The sequence below is a fragment of the Schistocerca americana genome, chromosome 5 (genome assembly GCF_021461395.2).
Source record: "Schistocerca americana isolate TAMUIC-IGC-003095 chromosome 5, iqSchAmer2.1, whole genome shotgun sequence".
Taxonomy (NCBI): Eukaryota; Metazoa; Arthropoda; class Insecta; order Orthoptera; family Acrididae; genus Schistocerca; species Schistocerca americana.
In genome coordinates this window covers 54,385,319-54,402,846 of record NC_060123.1, presented here as the reverse complement: position 1 = coordinate 54,402,846, position 17,528 = coordinate 54,385,319, and positions in this window count along the sequence as shown.

Sequence of the window (17,528 nt, the reverse complement as noted above, 5' to 3'; positions counted from 1 at the left end):
GCGCCAACCTCTTAATCTCAAAGTAGCACTTGCAACCTTCGTACTCAATTGTTTGCTGGATGTATTCCAATCTCTGTCTTACCCTCTACAGCTCCCTCTAGTACCATGGAAGTCATTATTCCTCCGAGCGGAGTAGCCGTGCGGTCTAGGGCGCCTTGTCACAGTCCGCGCGCGGAGGTTCGAGTCCTCTCTCGGGCTTGGGTGTATGTGTTATCCTTAGCGTCAGTTAGTTTAATTAGTGTGTAATCCCAGGGACTGATGACCTCAGCAGTTTGGTCCCATAGATCCTTATCACAAATTTCCAAAATTTTTCCATATATTCCTCTCTCTTCCGATTCTGCACAGAACCTGCTCATTCTTTATCGTATCAGTCCACTTAATTTTTAAGATTCGTCTGTAGAACCACATCTCAAATGCTTCCATTCTCTTCTGTTCTGGTTTTCCCACAATCCATGTTTCACTGCCATAGAGCTTACAGATGACATGGACGGAATAACCCCGCTTTGTTCTAGGAGTGCTAGTCACCTAAGTTTCGTAGGTGAACTGTGAAGTTTGAAAGGTAGGAGATTACGTACGGGTGGAAGTAAAACTGTGGGGATAGGTCGTGATGCGTCCTCGAATAGCTCAGTGCATTTGGACGCGAAATGCAGAGGTCCCAATTTCGAGTACCAGTCCAGTACACAGTTGTCATCTGCCAGGAAGTTTCATATCAGCTCACACTACGCTGCAAAGCGAAAATTATTTCCGGGAGTAAAGGTATAATTAGAATACCCAGGTGCACAAGAGATGTTACTTCATTGTCTACAGATGGTTTTCCGTCCATGGAACCTGCCTGTTAGGCGATTTTCGATCCTACGTACTCTACTGAACAGCTCTCCTAGAAGAGATGATGTCTCAGTGGAAACCGCTCAGCCATAGTTTTAATCTGCAAGGAAGTTTCGAAAGAGCGAACACTATGCTGTAGAGTAGAGTGAAAGATTCATGCTGGAGCCAGCCCCATAGACTATGGCTGAGCCTTTCTCAGAGATATCGTTTCTTCCAGCACGTTAGGTAAGGAGAGCTTCTATGGTGTTTGGAAAGTAGGAGAGAGGTAGAACTGAAGCTGTGGTGGCTGGTCATGGGTCGCTCCTGGGAAGTTTAGCGGGTAAGAGCATTTCCTGTCAAAGACCAGGTCCTGGGTTCGAGTTTTACTCTGCCAATATGATTCAAATCACAGATCTGTTGTCAGTTGCTGAGCAAATTTCGCAGCGGATGGAAGACCCGAGTACGTTTACGAAGCATTCTGCTCAACGAAATACTTCGCGGCTTCCACATAGATGTGACTCCGTCCCGGTTTGTACCTTCGTCGAAGCAATAATAATTCGATGTAACTCGAGGTCAAGCAGTGAACTTTGCCGTGCTTCCTCATTTTCCTTTTCGTCTTAGTGACAATTATAATTTCGTTCTGCTAAGTTCAATAACTTGCAATTTCTCTTAGTCATAACAACTACACAAGAGCTACCTCATGTGCGTTTATATTAACAGTCACTCAGTTAATTTTTGAAGTTTTTGAATTACTTGTTAGAGAATAGGACCAATTGTTTAGATCATGAAAAAACAGCAGAACAACAAGAAGAAATTTAGTGCTCCAGAAGGAAGTTAAAGATAAATAGACTGTTGGATTCCTAACTGGAGAGTAACTGGAACGATTAGGTGATGAAAGAGGCACATATTATAACGAAGAACGGATCTGAGGCCAGTTTTAGGTGCATTATTCACTGAACTATTGCCATGAATCCAAGTATTGAATTTTATTTATTGCCTAGGCAAAGGTCCCGAGTTCGAGTCTCGGTCTGGCACGCAATTTTAATCTGCCAGGAAAGTTTCATATCACCGCACACTCCGCTGCAGAGTGAAAATCTCATTCTGGAAACATCCCCCAGGCTGTGGCTAGCCATGTCTCCGCCATATCCTCTCTTTCAGGAGTGCCAGTTCTGAAAGGTTCGCAGGAGAGCTTCTGTAAAGTTTGGAAGGTAGGAGACGAGGTACTGGAAGAAGTGAAGCTGTGAGGACGGGGCGTGAGTCGTGTTTGGGTAGCTCGGATGGTAGAGCACTTGTCCGATAGGCAAAGGTCCCGAGTTCGAGTCTCGGTACGGCACAGAGTTTTAATCTGCCAGGAAAGTTTAACATCCATTTTAAAATCATTCATTAACTCTTTGACTACCAATTTCTTTTCAAAGACACTAATGTGTGTTATTTCAATTAATGTCGTAGTCAGAAGTGTTGTGTTGGCCGAAATGCACCCGTTTTAGCTCACGCAGGCTGGCGTGAGGAGGGAAGAACTATACTGACGTGAGATCTGGAACATGACAAGGAATTAGAATTCAGAAAGCAGACGTAGCTAGTTTGGTACTTAACTTTAATCCATTAAGGATGCCCGCATCTCGTGGTCGTGCGGTAGCGCTCTCGCTTCCCACGCCCGGCTTCCCGGGTTCGATTCCCGGCGGGGTCAGGGATTTTCTCTGCCTCGTGATGGCTGGGTGTTGTGTGATGGCTGGGTGTTGTGTGATGTCCTTAGGTTAGTTAGGTTTAAGTAGTTCTAAGTTCTAGGGGACTGATGACCATAGATGTTAAGTCCCATAGTGCTCAGAGCCATTTGAACCATTAAGGATGAACGTCGCTCTTGACGGTACATGAGTCACAATATTATCTGTTCAGAATATGGTGCCTTGCTAGGTCGTAGCAAAGGACGTAGCTGAAGGCTATGCTAAACTGTCGTCTCTACAAATGAGAGCGTATATAGTGGACCATCGCTAGCAAAGTCGGCTGTACAACTGGGGCGAGTGCTAGGGAGTCTCTCTAGACTAGACCTGCCGTGTGGCGGCGCTCGGTCTGCAATTCACTGATAGTGGCGACACGCGGGTCCGACGTGTACTAACGGACCGCGGCCGATTTAAAGACTACCACCTAGCAAGTGTGGTGTCTGGCGGTGTATGCGCCCGTAGAAAGACAGGAGCGGCCGAAGGGTCGACCTCCATCGGGCCGGGGCACTCGACGGGCGAAGACGACATACGGTCCGGAGCGGGCAAGAGTTCCATGTCGGAGGACAACTGGTCCCGGGAAGAGAGCGGCGGCGCGTGACCCAGGGGGGCGCCCGGCGGCTGCAGCGACGCGTCCACTGCGGGCGTCGCCGGCGGGAGAACAGGCGGTGGCGGTGCGTCGCCATGGGGCAAAATGGAAGGCAGCGTCGGTAACACCTGGGGCTGAGGCGAGCCAGTAGATAGGTCCCCAGGGCGCTGACCGGACGGCACCGTCGCTGAAAGCAGACGGCGAGCGGCAGATCCCGTGCGACGACAGAGGCGCAGCTGATTGAGATGTCGGCGCACCTCACCAGAGGCACCTAAAACCAGATACATAGCGCGGCCGAGGCAGCGAAGAATGCGCCCTGCGAGCCAACGCCGTGAACCTCGATAGTGGCGGTAGTAGACAACGTCGCCTGAGGCAAAAGCAGGTGTCTGCCGCTGCACAGGAACCTGATGCTGCGGATGTAGCAAAGACATCAAGGTTCGATGAGGGCGACCGTGGAGCAACTCAGCCGGCGAGCGACCATCTCGGGGCTGAGAGCGATATGAGGACAAAAAGAGCAATAACGCGTCCTCCCGAGAATGCGACTCTTTCAACTTCAACATTTGTGACTTGAAAGTCCTGACCAATCGTTCAGCGGCACCGTTTGACTGTGGCGAAAACTTCGTCTTCCTCTGATTTACTCTCAAACCATACTGTGTACTCATTAGACTGTTCATTCCGTTCAGCAGATCATTTAATTCTTCTTCACTTTCACTCAGGACAGCAATGTCATCAGCGAATCGTATCATTGATATCCTTTCACCTTGTATTTTAATTCCACTCCTGAACCTTTCTTTTATTTCCATCATTGCTTCCTCGATGTACAGATACCATTGGCCTTGCAGAATGACTGAAATTCTGCGGACATGAATTGTGGGCCATTGTAGGAAACAATAGTCTGTGGAAGACCTTCAATGCAAAAGATAGCAGATAACGCTTGGATGGTGGCAGATGATGTCGTGGAAGACATCCGGACAATAAAAGGAAAATTACTGAATGAATCTATCACAACCAACCATCGAGCATTCCAGAATGGACCAGCAAAATCGATGTGTAAGCGTTGTCAAGGGAAAGTGGCTTTTGGCCATGCAAAGAATTTCCGCGGTGGTGTAGATTGTTGTTCGGCACACACAGTGCAAGAAGAGCACATATTCGTAATCGCGGCATCGATACCGAACCAAGTACAGTGCTGACGAGCAAGTTGTTTCGTTCTCACTATACCCCAATGTCCCTGGTGGAGAAGCTTTAATACTGAGGGGACCACGACCCTGGACTGATCAAGAAGTAACAGTTCCATTTTCCAGCATGGAAGGGGTATGACATACAGGTATATTGGTAAGTACGGTGAGGTTTCTGAAGACATCTGCACAAATGCTAGAAGATGAACAGAAAAAAGATGCACATCAGTGGGTGCAGCATTTCTCTAAGCTGTAACTTACAATGCAGATGCACAAATGGGATTCGTTATGTGGAAAACGTTGAAAGGTCTCTGTGTATTGCATCGCTATAAAAGTACTTAAATTATCTAATTGTTGACATGCAAGCCCTCAATTATATTTACATTGAATATATTTTATGCTCCAACTTCGTTGGGTGGCGTCCCTAAATAATTTACCGTAAAAGATAATATCAGAACGCTTATTTGCATTAGCGTTCGATAGTCCAGTAAGTTTAAAAAGGCACGCATCCTGTTTCTGTGTAACCCATTTAACGTTAATACATGCATGCAAATTTTGGTAATTGGTTGCATATGTGCAGGGGTGAATTAAATTGCTGTGACAATGCAGAAACGAGGGTCAACAATGAAGTCTGAGGACGGCATAATCTACAGGTGCAATCTGTAATTACAAGACTTCTGCAAAGCATTATCAGGCGCCCTTTCACCAGTGGGAAGTTCATACATAGCAATAACATGTATCAAATCTCACTGGTTCTCAGATAATCGACTGTGGGATGCATACGTCCCGTCGGCCATCAGAGGGTTAATACTTTGCTGATAGATATCCTTTCCCATTCGATTTTTTTTGGTCATCAGTCTACTGCCTGGTTTGATGCGGCCCGCCACAAATTCCTTTCCTGTGCTAACCTCTTCATCTCAGAGTAGCACTTGCAACCTACGTCCTCATTTATTCCAATCTCTGTCTTCCTCTACAGTTTTTGCCCTCTACAGCTCCCTCTAGTTCCATGGAAGTCATTCCCTCATGTCTTAGCAGATGTCCTATCATCCTGTCCCTTCTCCTTATCAGTGTTTTCCACATATTCCTTTCCTCTCCGATTCTGCGTAGAACCTCCTCATTACTTACCTTATCAGTCCACCTAATTTTCAACATTCGTCTATAGCACCACATCTCAAATGCATCGATTCTCTTCTGTTCCGGTTTTCCCACAGTCCATGTTTCACTACCATACAATGCTGTACTCCAGACGTACATCCTCAGAAATTTCTTCCTCAAATTAAGGCCGGTATTTGATATTAGTAGACTTCTCTTGGCCAGAAATGCCTTTTTTGCCATAGCGAGTCTGCTTTTGATGTCCTCCTTGCTCCGTCCGTCATTGGTTATTTTACTGCCTAGGTAGCAGAATTCCTTAACTTCATTGACTTCGTGACCATCAATCCTGATGTTAAGTTTCTCGCTGTTCTCATTTCTACTACTTCTCATTACCTTCGTCTTTCTCCGATTTACTCTCAAACCATACTGTGTACTCATTAGACTGTTCATTCCGTTCAGCAGATCATTTAATTCTTCTTCACTTTCACTCAGGATAGCAATGTCATCAGCGAATCGTATCATTGATATCCTTTCACCTTGTATTTTAATTCCACTCCTGAACCATTCTTTTATTTCCATCATTGCTTCCTCGATGTACAGATTGAAAGGTAGGGGCGAAAAGCTACAGCCTTGTCTTACACCCTTCTTAATACGAGCACTTCGTTCTTGATCGTCCACTCTTGTTATTCCCTTTTGGTTGTTGTACATATTGTATATGAGCCGTCTCTCCCTATAGCGTACCCCGACTTTTTTCAGAATCTCGAACAGCTTGCACCATTTTATACTGTCGAACGCTTTTTCCAGGTCGACAAATCCTATGAAAGTGTCTTGATTTTTCTTTAGCCTTGCTTCCATTATTAGCCGTAACGTCAGAATTGACTCTCTCGTCCCTTTACTTTTCCTGAAGCCAAATTGATCGTCACCTAGCGCATTCTCAATTTTCTTTTCCATTCTTCTGTATATTATTCTTGTAAGCAGCTTCGATGCATGAGCTGTTAAGCTGATTGTGCGATAATTCTCGCACTTGTCAGCTCTTGCCGTCTTCGGAATTGTGTGGATGGTGCTTTTCCGAAAGTCAGATGGTATGTCGCCACACTCATATATTCTACACACCAACGTGAATAGTCGTCTTGTTGCCACTTCCCCCAATGATTTTAGAAATTCTGATGGAATGTTATCTATCCCTTCTGCCTTATTTGACCGTAAGTCCTCCAAAGCTCTTTTAAATTCCGATTCTAATACTGGATCCCCTATCTCTTCCAAATCGACTCCTGTTTCTGCTTCTATCACATCAGACAAATCTTCACCCTCATAGAGGCTTTCAATGTATTCTTTCCACCTATCTGCTCTCTCCTCTGCATTTAACAGTGGAATTCCCGTTGCACTCTTAATGTTACCACCGTTGCTTTTAATGTCACCAAAGTTTGTTTTGACTTTCCTTTATGCTGAGTCTGTCCTTCCGACAATCATATCTTTTTCGATGTCTTCACATTTTTCCTGCAGCCATTTCGTCTTAGCTTCCCTGCACTTCCTATGTATTACATTCCTCAGCGACTTGTATTTCTGTATTCCTGATTTTCCCGGAATATGTTTGTACTTCCTCCTTTCATCAATCAACTGAAGTATTTCATTTGTTACCCATGGTTTCATCGCAGCTACCCTCTTTGTACCTGTGTTCTCCTTCCCAACTTCTGTGATGGCCCTTTTTAGAGATGCCCATTCGATTACCCTTTTTAATTAATTGATTTTTCTAGTGGGTAGAAAAAATCTCGGCAAGCATTCTAAATTCCTGCACACAAAGCGCCTTTGGATTTCTGCTCGAACAGAAGAAGAGACAAAATACTACACAACGCACGTGCTCGCAGCTTGATACATTATACTGTCCTGTCCGGTGCTGTTGCAGACAAATGTTCGAAAGCAGTGAACGGAAACCTCGCGACGCAGCCTGCTAGAAGAAGCCAGCCACTCTGTTAGGAGACCGAAGCTTTCGACGTGAGTCATAGTTATGGAAGTGTGGTTCCGTACAATGGCTGACCCCCGGGGCCGCAGTAACTCAGTTCGTGGTCCGGGTGGTCCCGGCAGTAATGAGTGTCTCCGCTGACTGCATTGTTCTCCTGCTACCGGCGGAGAACTGCCCGCGTTCCGCATGCCGCAGCCGCCCGCAACACATTGTGGCCGGCACTGCCTGGCGCCACGGACAACGCGTTGGTACCTGTTATAAAAACCGATGCGTCTACTTAGGCGTGAGGGAGTGCTCCGGCAGAACTGTGGAGTGCCCGCAACAATTTCAACCTTTTGCGCTCGTGTATAATACACTACTGGCCATTAAAATTGCTACACCGAGAAGAAATGCAGATGATAAACGGGTATTCATTGGACAAATATATTATGCTAAAACTGGCATGTTATTACATTTCCACGCAATTTGGGTGCATAGATCCTGAGAAATTAGTACCCAGAACAAGCACCTCTGGCCGTAATAACGGCCTTGATACGCCTGGGCATTGAGTCAAACAGAGCTTGGATGGCGTGTACAGGTACAGCTGCTCATGCAGCTTCTACACGATACCACAGTTCATCAAGACTAGTGACTGGCGTATTGTGACGAGCCAGTTGCTCGGCCACCACTGACCAGACGTTTTCAACTGGTGAGAGATCTGGAGAATGTGCTGGTCAGGGCAGCAGTCGAACATTTTCTGTATCCAGAAAGGTCCGTACAGGACCTGCAACATGCGGTCGTGCATTATCCTGCTGAAACGTGGGGTTTGAGAGGGATCGAATGAAGGGTAGAGCCATAGGACGTAACACATCTGAAATGTAACGTCCACTGTTCAAAGTGCCGTCAATGCGAACAAGAGCTGACCGAGACGTGTAACCAATGGCACCCCATACCATCATGCCGGGTGACACGCCAGTATAGCGATGACGAATACGCGCTTCCAATGTGCGTTCACCGCGATGTCACCAAACACGGATGCGATCATCATTATGTTGTAAACGGAACCTGGATTCATCCGAAAAAATGACGTTTTTCCATTCGTGCACCCACGTTCGTCATTGAGCACACCATCGCAGGCGTTCCTGTCTGTGATGCAGCGTCAAGGGTAACCGCAGCCGTGTTCTCCGAGCTGACAGTCCATCCTGCTGCAAACGTCGTCGAACTGTTCGTGCAGACGGTTGTTGTCTTGCAAACGTCCCCATCTGTTGACTCAGGGATCGAGACGTGGCTGCACGATCCGTTACAGCCATGCGGATAAGATGCCTGTCATCTCGACTGCTAGTGGTACGAGGCCGTTGGGATCCAACACGGCGTTCCGTATTACCCTCCTGAACCCACCGGTTCCATATTCTGCTAACAGTCATTGGATCTCGACCAACGCGAGCAGCAATGTCGCGATACGATAAACCGCAATCGCTGTGGGCTACAATCCGACCTTTATCAAAGTCGGAAACGTGATGGTACGAAATTTCTCCTCCTTACACGAGGCATCACAACAACGTTTGACCAGGCAACGCCGGTCAACTGCTGTTTGTGTATGAGTAATCGGTTGAAAACTTTCCTCATATCAGCACGTTGTAGCTGTCGCCACCGGCGCCAACCTTGTCTGAATGCTCTGAAAAGCTAATCATTTCCATATCACAGCATCTTCTTCCTGTCGGTTAAATTTCGCTTCTGTAGCACGTCATCTTCGTGGTGTAGCAATTTTAATGGCCAGTAGTGTAATATACTGCCGGAAAAAGAGAACACCTGGAAGGATGACATCGATTTTGATCTGACGACGGCATACGCCACCTGGGGGTTAGTAGATGCACTGATAAAGGTTTCAACGTCGTCCGCCGACAGAGAGCGTAGTGGCATAGCTGTCAGACCGCCATCCGTGTCTACCTTTTAACAGGGAATGCTCACAGCCAAAAGACACGGTATGCTGCAAACGTGTGAAGCAAGCAGGCAGACGTGCCACAGAGTCGCACTCGCGCCTCGTACAGCAAAACTGAACGAGTGTGAAAGGGGTCAAATTATAGCCTTCCGAGTGGCGGAATGGTCCTTTCGGAGAACTGCCACACACATTGGACGTGCTGCGTCGGTTGTGCAACGATGCAAGTTGCGGGATTTCAAAATAAAAAAATGAAATGTTGTGGTGGCCCTCATATACGTACCCACAGACTCAGAGATAAAATATAAAAAGTTTTTGCTGCTTTTGCTGTCTAGGGACTGGCTTACGTAGTTGCCGCATTACAAGCCAGATACTGTTGAGTCTACAGCATACAATATGAATAGACACATGAATCGAATGGTCGAAGGTTCCTATCAGTGGCAACCGCGAATTTTGAACGTAACATAGACATTTATAAATGAAAGATTGCAATTAAATAAATTCTGCAGGTACCATTTTAACGACTTTAAATGATAAGTACGATAGCAGAAGTACCTTTAAGAATGCCCTTTATTACTGTACAACTCTTATTGGTGTCGATGGTAAAGCAATTAAGTAAAATATAAGCTGAATAAGAGGGAAACAATAGATTCCTACTTCACATAATTAGTTATGAACAACAACATAGCTAGCGAGATATTCACTTCTAAACGCGTACTACGTCTTCACAGCAGAAACCACGAAAGTCTCACAAGTGCACAAGTCGGCACTACGAAATATTTCTATCTCTCGCAAACTTCTACAGTCTCCAAGTTTTCCCGCGATTGGGCGTCCATCGCGCCCTACTGTCCAGGTCTCCCTGTGTCCTGTGCGACTGTCCCTCGCGCCACACTGTCCAGAAATGCCCTCTCTTCTCTCGAAACGATGCTCCTCCCCCACTCCCATACAGTCTCTCCACGTGTCCCTCCTGGAAACGATCGCTGTGATTGGCTAGAGCGCTCCCGCCCGGTGTCCAAGCCCACGCACACTCACAAACATAATGAAACACATTAGAAATACCGAATGTACATTTAAATAATTTGAAATTAAATAAATATTCCTACAGCTGGACCATAAACACGCTCTAACACACATTATTAAATACATAAACAAATTAAATAAAATTATATCAAAGGAATAGAACAGAAGTAAGCCAGTGGCCTAATGTCTCTGTGCTTTCTAAAACACAGTAAATAATTGACCAATTTCTTCATGAATAGTATATATCGGATATAAACAAAGATATAGATGAATAAATATGGCGTCACGCGATCGATACTAATTGACCACTTTGACCTCAAATAACTCATGTACAATTCAAGTTACATGCCCGTAATTTTATGCCAATTTAGGTTCACACTAATAGCTTTCTAAAGACATGTCGATTGAGAAAATCGGATGAACCGTTTAGATTTTGGAAATTCGTTGCTGGGTGTTGCTCATATAATTTACAGTCAGATACTAAACTTTAAACTAATAAATATATTGAAAATCTGATTACACCGTCAGAATCGTGGTGCAAATAATGGAAATGTACATGTTTCTTTTTAAGGTATCATGATTCATCTGGCGACTATAAATTTCTGTACGAACTGTGAAATGTGTGTCATTAAGGTTTCACAAAGTCCGCCATCTTTGGCACTCCCAGCATGTCTCCTTCATCGACACAGCGTCACCGTGGAATTCCCAGCCACGCATCAGCTGGACCACATGCTGGGGCTACCCCTCTTGCTCAGCTAATGTTCAGCACCACGTGCTTGCTGCTGGGCCCAGGTTTCCGAGCGGCCTGTGCGGCCATGTCTACTCCGAACTAAGAATATTTTCAGGGCGCCACAACTCGCCCATAACCTGACAAACATCAGTCGTCACGGGAACATTCTCACACCCTTAGACGATTTCTTGAACGTCCACACGGCACAGAAGCCTACCAGCATCATCATGTTGTAAGGGCAGTAGTGGTAGATCGTACACATAACGCAACACAGATAAGAGGGCTCGTGAGCCCCGATGTGTCAACACGAACTGTTGCGAACTTCTTATTAGCAGTGGGGCTACGGCCACGCACACTTATAGCCCGTCTTCCACTCACGTCGCCGTATAGACATCCACGGCTCAATAGGTGGCGTCAGTGGATCACTTGGAAAGGCGTGCCGATGAAAGCACATTCTGCCTGCAAGCAAGTGATGCTCATTTGCGCGTGCGACCTAACCTATTGAGCGCTGTCTCGTAGAGTACATTCGTCCCACACTGGCCCCACCACAGCCTTACGGTCTGGGGAGCGATAAGCTACAACTCTCGTTCCTGGGAGGGACACCAACCAGTGCTCGGTACGTGCAGAATTTTGTTAGACCCGTTCTTTTACCGTTCTTGCAACAGGAAGACCAACACAACGTCCCGACTTGTCTCCAATCGACTACGTTGAAATGTGATGGGAATCGTCAGTCAACAAATCTTACAGAACTGCGTGAACAGGTCGAGCAGATACCCCAGGACAGTATTCGTCGTCTGTACGATCGACTGCATACCAGAGTCAGCGCTTGCATTCCCGCCCATTGAGACCAGACCACGTACTTATATGGACTTTTCACCGTTGGTCGATATCTGGTATCTCAGAACCGCTTGTTCTATTGATCTGTAAATATAATCATTTCATGTACTCCGTATGCACTATTGGAACAATAAATCTTGACTGAATTGGAAACCTGTAGACGTATGTACCAATTATGTACGGCTGTCTATACTGTTGAAATAAGATCCTTCTTAGGAACAAACATCAGAGTTTCATGTCTCGTCGACGACGAGGTCATTAGAGATGGAGCACAGGCTCGCAAAGGGGCAGGGTATGGAAGGAAATCGCCCGTGTCCTCTCAAATAAACCGTCCGGACATTTTCCTTGAACAATTTTGGGGAAGCTCGGGAAACCTAAATACGGATGGCTGGATGGGGATACGAACTGCTGTCCCGAATGCGGGTTCAGAGTGCTAAACACTGCGCCACGACGCTTGTTAGTGCTCTCAGAGTTGGGGTGGGTGTGTAAACGGAGTGAGTGTGAGTATGGTTAAAAACGAACGATATCAGAGTCGATTCCTTAGTTTTCGGTGTTGCTGGACTGACTAGACACAGTTCCCTATAAGTAGGGTGGCCGTAACAAAGGCTGACACGCTGCGAGGGTTGCGGAGAATTGAGTGTGAGTAGGTCTCCATTTTGCACAAGAGCTCAAGAAAAAATATTTTCAGTCAACCTTATTCATGTGTGTACCTAGAAAGCACATTTATTTTAATTGTAGTTAATTACGTGCAAGAATAGCGATTCGGCCCTATGCACATTCGATTTATTCATTAAGATCAGTTAAGAAAAGGGAACTTTATCGTTAACCTTACAATAAAAGAATTGAGGTAAAATTATCTCAGTACTTATTCGTACGAATACTACATACAAGTCTTATTTACAGAATTATAATTTTCACGCTCTATACTTACTGAAACCAAATTGGAAATTTGTCGTAACGTGTTATGGGACCAAACTGCTGCGGTCATCGGTCCTTAAGCTTACGACCTACTTAATCTAACTTAAACTAACTTACGCTAAGGACAAGACACACACCCATGCCCGAGGGAGGACTCGAACCTCCGACAAGGGGAGCCGCGCGGACCTTGACAAGGTGCCTCGGACCGCACGGCTACCCCGCGCGGCTTACTGAAACCAAGAAAACCCCATCCTTTTTTGCAATAACTCAAACTAATCACTATTATGTGGGACCCTATTTGCGGAGAAATGACAGATATTATAGAACTACATGGATAATGGAGAAGTGGATGAGAAATGAGGATACGCTACAAGCATAGCAGTAGGGAAGGCGAATACTAGACTTTGTTTTATTGGGAGAATTTGGGGAAAGTTTATCTCATCTGTAAACGAGATGGCGTATAGCACGCTAGTGTGGCCAGAGTTTTTGGTATCCCCACAAGGTCGGATTATGGAAGACATCGCAGGAATTCAAAGACGTGCTGCTAGATTTCTTATGGGTAACAATCACATTAATGTGTGACATCGATCTGTTGTAGAATTTTAGAACATGTTTTTTGCTGGTGTATCATGTCGTTTCTGGAATCCCAGAATCTACTCTGTAGGAATCAACATGGATTCCGGAAACAGCGATCGTGTGAGACCCAACTCGCTTTATTTGTTCATCAGACCCAGAAAATATTAGATACAGGCTCGCAGGTAGATGCTATTTTCCTTGACTTCCGGAAGGCGTTCGATACAGTTGCGGACTGTCGCCTGATAAACAAAGTAAGAGTCTACGGAATATCAGACTAGCTGTGTGGCTGGATTGAAGAGTTTTTAGCAAACAGAACACAGCTTCTTGTTCTCGATGGAGCGACGTTGAAGTAACCTCTGGCGTTCCAGAGGGGAGTGTTATGGGACCATTGCTTTTCACAATATATATAAATGACCTAGTAGATAGTGTCGGAAGTTCCATGCGGCTTTTCGCGGATGATGCTGTAGTATACAGAGAAGTTGCAGCATTAGAAAATTGCAGCGAAATGGAGAAAGATCTGCAGCGGATAAGCTCTTGGTGCAGGGAGTAGCAACTGACCCTTAACACGGACAAATGTAATGTATTGCGAATACATAGAAAGAAGGATCCTTTATTGTATGATTATATGATAGCGGAACAAACGCTGGTAGCAGTTACTTCTGTAAAATATCTGGGTGTATGCGTGCGGAACGATTTGAAGTGGAATGATCATATAAAATTAATTGTTGGTAAGGCGGGTACCAGGTTGAGATTCATTGGGAGAGTCCATAGAAAATGTAGTCCATCAACAAAGGAGGTGGCTTACAAAACACTCGTTCGACCTATACTTGAGTAATTCTCATCAGTGTGGGATCCGTACCAGGTCGGGTTGACGGAGGAGATAGAGAAGATCCAAAGAAGAGCGGCGCGTTTCGTCACAGGGTTATTTGGTAAGCGTGATAGCGTCACGGAGATGTTTAGCAAAGTCAAGTGGCAGACCCTGCAAGAGAGACGCTCTGCATCGCGGTGTAGCTTGCTGTCCAGGTTTCGAGAGGGTGCGTTTCTGGATGAGGTATCGAATATATTGCTTCCCCCTACTTATACCTCCCGAGGAGATCACGAATGTAAAATTCGACAGATTCGAGCGCGCACGGAGGCTTTCCTGCAGTCGTTCTTCCCGCGAACCATACGCGACTGGAACAGGAAAGGAAGGTAATGACAGTGGCACGTAAAGTGCCCTCCGCCACACACCGTTGAGTGGCTTGCGGAGTATAAATGTAGATGTAGATGTAGAATGTGACCGTCGCCTATGTTCCTACGTCATCGTGCAGCAACCACCCACAGACGGCAGGTGGCAGCACCAGCACTGGCGGGTAAGTAAAGCACGCCGGGGGAAGCACGCCGGGGGAACGCGGAAAACAGTGCAGTCGTTATCGGAATGCGGAAACGGAGCGACGTGTCTAACGCCCAGAATTGCATGATCATTGGCTTTCGGGCCAAGATTGGAAGTTTTTCCGAAGCAGTAAAATTTGTGAACTGTCCGACAGACCAGATGAACGGCCGTTCAGCGAGCGCTGTTGCGTGTGGGCATCCGCTGTTGCGTGTGTTTGGTTCATACAACCTTGCTGACTGCTCCTCATCGGCGACTAAAGCTGGAATCTGCATGCCAGTGCGGTAACTGGACGTTGACTGAGTGGCAACAGGTGGCCTTTTCAGATGAATCACGTTTCATGCTCCATTGGATAGATGACTATTAGCGCGTACAGTCCTGCAACGACCGTCGGAGTAGGGAGCGTTATGGTCTGTGGAATGTATCTGTGGCATTTACTGGGTGATCTCGTCATTCTGTAAAGCACACTGGATCAACGCAAATATGCATCTATCCTTAGGGACCATGTCTGCCACAAATGCAATCTGATTTTTCCTCGGCACGATGGCATCTACCAGCAGGACAATGCAACGTGTCACACAGCTCGCAGTGTACGTGCGTCGTTCGAAGAGCAGCAGGACGAGTTTACCGTACTCCCTTTTCCACCACAATCTCCGGATTTAAACCTAATCGAGAATCTGTGGGATCATTTCGATCGGTCTGTTCGAGCTATGGATCCTCCACCAAGAAAACAAAAATCAAATGATTAATTCATTTCAAACAAACCACTTCAAGAATTAAATCCTTTGAATAAAACGCAGCCAAAAAAGCTAGAAACATTGAAACAAACAGAAGTTAAAGGCGTAAAATTAACAATTGAGCCCATAAAACGAATATCCTGAGAATCCTTTAAATTATGAATTATTCAATCTACAGACATAAATAACAATGCCTTAAATAAAACATGAGCCAACAAATGAAAGAAAGCAAGCTCTGGATAACCTATGGCCGAAATTCTCATTATTAAACCAAGTTGTCTCAGAGTAGAAAGAGCAATAATCTTCTTTAAGTCAAATTCAAAATTCGCCCCCAAACCAGCCATAAACATAGTTATACAACCAATTAAAAGTAAAAACCAACTACAATTATAAGTTTCTAATATTGGTCTAAAACGAATTAATAAATATACCCCTGCAGTAACAAGAGTAGAACAATGAACTAAAGCAGAAACAAGAGTAGAGGCAGCCATAGCAGCAGGAAGTCAAGAAGAAAAAGGAATTTGACCTCTCTTAGTTACAGCAGCTAAAACAATTAAGAAGCTTTATTTCAAAAGAACTCGAAATAAAATCATAATAATAAATATAATTTCAACCACCAAAATTTAACATTCAAGCAATAGATATTAAAATAGGAACATCACCAATCCGCTTAGATAAAGCAGTTAATATACCAGCAGAATAAGACATTACATTTTGGTAATAAATAACTAAACTATAAGTAAGCGAACCTAAACCCTAGGGCAGCTGGCTAAGGCGCTGGAGTCGCCATAATTCAGCATTCTTGCCGGTACCTTCCAGAACCTCACTAAACCTCTTCCAGAACGTTTGCTCAGCAATAGGTGGTTATTCAGGCTTTTGACAGATGGACATATTAATGTGACTAAACTGTGTATTATGGAGATGCTTCGTGAACTCAAATGGGATTTCCTGGAGGGAAGACGACTCTGGCTGCGTGACGCACTATTTTGGAAATTCCGGGTCACGGCATTAGAGTCCGACTGTAGATCGCGTCTATTTCCACCATTATTTCGCATAAGGTCCAGGAAGATAAGACGAGACAAATTAGGGCTCGAACGGAGGCTTATGGATAGTCGTTTCTCATTTTTTTTCCAAGTGGAACAGGAAAGGAACGGCTATTAGTGGTACGTTGTACCTCCGCCATGCACCACATGGTGGCTTGCGGAGTACGCATGTAGATGGAGTGTAAGTTCGGCTAGGAATCTCGGTTCAAGCCTCCACGAGGCTGACTCATAAAGGAACGCCATTTAAAGTGCGTCATTTTCGCTCGCGAACAGTCTAAATTTAATGTTGCTTAAAATCACTGATTGCTTTTATCCCATAAGACATTATGTCTGTTTTTGCAAAGTCTAAATTTACATTACAGCACTATCTAAACGAAGTTAAGAAATAAAAGCACAGTAGGGCCCTATCCAAAAGCCACACGATATTCCAAGGTCTACCTAAAGCACATTTGTCGCTTGAAAAAAGAAAAAAAAAATCCTTGAGTAGGCTGACATTACACGCTCAAATCGAGAAGAATAATATAAGATCAAGGCACCCACACGTGCATCCCGCAAAAACTCAATGGATACCTCAAAACACGTGGCCCCATCCCAAGATCTGCAACTAAAGCCCCCTGACCTCTCTGGCCCCCGATCTTCCTGTCTATTGACTCAGTTTTAGTTTTGTTTTAGTTATGTCATGTTCCGTAGATCATTTTTCCGATATTACAAATCTTTAACATCATGCAGCGCGTCAGCAACCGTATATGTATAGAAAATAAACAATTTTTTTCAGCCTTCAGTTGCAAGGTAGTTTTTACTCGTTTACCTACGTTTAGATTCCAGTAATGGAATCTTCTTCAGAACAAAAAATTAAATTATTTTGAGAGCCAAACACTGGCCATGTCACAGATTAAAAATTAAAACAATAAAGACGCATAATCATAAGATTATGTCTGTCAAGATTAAAACCATTAAGGCGAACGTAGACGGAGCTACGCCGGCCAGAAATAAGGACCACATGTGGTTTTTTTGTTCTGAAGAAGATTCCATTACTGGAATAAAAACC